Here is a 2,929-nt window from a genome sequence, read left to right on the forward strand (position 1 = left end):
GGGTAGGGTTGTGGCCAAAGTGAATGCTTTACCTTGTGGACTTGGAACATTGCAGGGCATTGCAGTGGAACTGTGGTGATTTCTTTTCAATTCACCACTGATCTGAAAAGACATAAAGAGCCAAAGGATTTAACAATCAAATCATTAACATTAGGAGAAAGCCACACACACATTCAAGAAAGGAGATAAAATGCTGTAATTCACAAATTCAAAACATTTAAGACAATCGTACCGAATTGAATGTCTTACCTTGCAAACTTTGAACAGTGCAGGCCACTGTGCCAGAAGTCCCTCAGAAATGGTGCATCTTGTACAACTTAATGAAAGAAAAAGAAAGAAAGAAAGAAAGACAAGAAAGAAAGAAAGAAAGAAAGAATAGAAGAAAGAAAGAAAGAAAGAAAGAAAGAAGAGAACATTTGTAACCTGTGCAGCATGAGTTTCTGAAATAAACTACTTAAAAAAAATCACTCTCTGCGCCTTTTAAAATCACAGACTGTATCATGATCTGCTTCATTGTCATGGTACATGTTGGTGAAATTCAGATTTTCCAATATTGAAGCCATGCATCCAGCCTAAAACCCATGTCTGTCCCACTACCACTACTTGACCATGAGCATGGGACAGTTTACTTTGTACTACTCACTTGGTTAAGATCACACATGCTCGACACCATCCGAAAAAATGTGTTCATGTTGGTGTCATCAGACCACAGGACATGGTTCCAGCAATCCATATCTGAAGTCTGTTTGTACTCTGATGAAACCATGATGAACACATTTTGCTTTATATTGTTTCAAGCATGTGTGATAGTAGCCAAGGGAGAAGTATTAAAGAAAATAGTCCCATGTTTACGGCCAAAAATGGTGGTGGGACTGATTTGTTTTTTGGATTCCTATGAATGGCATCAACATTGGGAAGCTGACTGCCACCAAAAGAAACATGCATATGAATGTACTGGTACCATGACTACTAAGGCAGCTCATGATCCTCTCTATGGGGTTTTAACATGCATGGGTGTAACTCAATAGTAAAAAAGGCTTTCTGCTCAGGAACCATCAAGTAGACAGGCAAAAAATACAGAAACTTACATCAGCCAATTCAGCGTCAGTTGCTTGGATTGCAGGGGAACTGTGGTCATTCTTTTGAATTCAGCACTGATCTGAAAAGGCATAAAGAGCCCAAAGGATTGACAAATCATAAACATTAGGGAAAAGCCACACACACACACACACACACACACACACACACACACACACACACACACACACACACACACACACACACACACACACACACACAAAAAAAACAATATAAAAACCTTAAAGACAATCAGCATTGAATGTCTTACCTTACAGACTTCGAACAGTGCAGCAGAAGTCCTTAAAGAAAGAAAGAAAGAAAGAAAAGAAAGAAAAGAAAGAAAGAAAGAAAGTAAGAAAGAGGAATTGGTGAGGTTAAGCATTTAATACACAGCACAGGATTCGTGAATGAGGAGCATGCATTCTGTAAACTAGGCTACTTGTAAACAATGCTCCACTTAAAAGAGGAAGATATAGGCTAAGTAAAACGAGATAACAAGGCAGTGCATGCTTTGCATTGCACCATAAGTGCAAGTAAAAAAAAAGTGATATGCACTTCAATAAATAGGATACTATTCCCACATGTTTCATCCAATTCCCTGTGCAAAGTTTAAATTCAGGTTATATGCACTCTATCTAGATCGGTTGTTCTTTGTTCTAGGTCGGTTGTTCTCGTGTGTAGGAAAGCTTACATTTGATTAATCTTCGGTTAAGACCACAAGTGCATGTGTGCATTAAACACCTGGGTTGGATAAGAAAAGAAAACTTTAAAAATAGAATACTTGGCTTAAAATGAACACACCGAAACGACGCCAGCCCTCTGTTCTCGTGAGCATGCAACGTGTTCGATCAAGTTCTAGTTCTGTGCATACCCCTCACCACCCCTCCCCCATTAACGGATCAGACCCTCCCGCGCAAATATAACTATTAAATGAAGATAACCAGCTAGATTGTTGTACAGTAGCAGTTTTTACTACATCCTTTGAATATCCTAAATGTACATATTTTCCATTCTTTTCTAAAATGACATGGGGCATAGCCAACTGCATGTGTTTGCAGTGCACCTGTTACTAAGCAAAGAGCACTGCGCGGGTAAATGTAGTAGAGTCTAAGCTCAGCTTCCACACACAAAAGACACAAGAGCAGTAGTACATCGCCCACCATAAATGAAAGTACTTCAGTTACTTACTCAATTTCGTGTATATCTTCACACATGACAACACTATTCCAGCGAGATGAGACTGAAGAGTAGGACCGGGCTGTGACTGAGGCGAACGGCTCTCTGGCTTGAAACTTTCCGGCTTCTTCTTGTCTTAGAAAGTGGTGCACTAGCGCCACCTCAGGACTGGAGGCCACCCCAGACACAATTTAATCATGTTCATTCAAAGCATTAGAAACATGCCAATTCAGCAGTCTCCAAGAACACATTATCCTTATTTGATGAAATCATGTTTACTCAAGGAATGTTAATGAATTGTTTTGCATCTATTTACTTTATATAGGTTAATTCAAAGACCCGCCATTCCCTCTTTTTTCAGTGAATGCCCTCCTCCCATAGATTACTAACACATTCTATACCTCCTCCATATCCAAGATAACTGTCACGACCAAGACGCGCGGCCCCATCCTTGTCCGAAACAGATTCATTTTTAAACTGCCAGCCTTCTCGTCGATAGGCTAGATGGTTCCGCTTTGCCAAGGGTGAAACTTGGGGAGACATGTGGAAACGGCCGGGGATCACTGCGTGCATATTGGCTATTCAATTAATGTGATGAAGGATGGTCAAACTTTAGATGCTGCATGCCACGAAAGGGGCATTTCTTCGGGACCAGCTAGGTAAAATGTTTAGG

At 40.3% G+C, this 2,929-nt stretch overlaps 1 long non-coding RNA gene across 2 annotated transcripts; it reads right to left on the bottom strand.

Moving 5' to 3' along the window:
- Positions 1 to 293: 293 nt before the first annotated feature.
- Positions 294 to 2,591, bottom strand: LOC134441343 (uncharacterized). 2 transcript variants are annotated; one of them, XR_010033146.1, is made up of 4 exons: positions 2,269 to 2,591; positions 1,349 to 1,379; positions 1,089 to 1,159; positions 294 to 316 (listed from the first exon to the last, which is right to left on the bottom strand). It is a non-coding gene; the product is annotated as an uncharacterized LOC134441343 (long non-coding RNA). The 2 variants fall into 2 exon arrangements; XR_010033145.1 differs by lacking the exon at positions 294 to 316 and having other exon boundaries at positions 983 to 1,159.
- Positions 2,592 to 2,929: the final 338 nt, after the last annotated feature.

Source organism: Engraulis encrasicolus, chromosome 24 (assembly GCF_034702125.1).
Source record: "Engraulis encrasicolus isolate BLACKSEA-1 chromosome 24, IST_EnEncr_1.0, whole genome shotgun sequence".
NCBI lineage: Eukaryota > Metazoa > Chordata > Actinopteri > Clupeiformes > Engraulidae > Engraulis > Engraulis encrasicolus.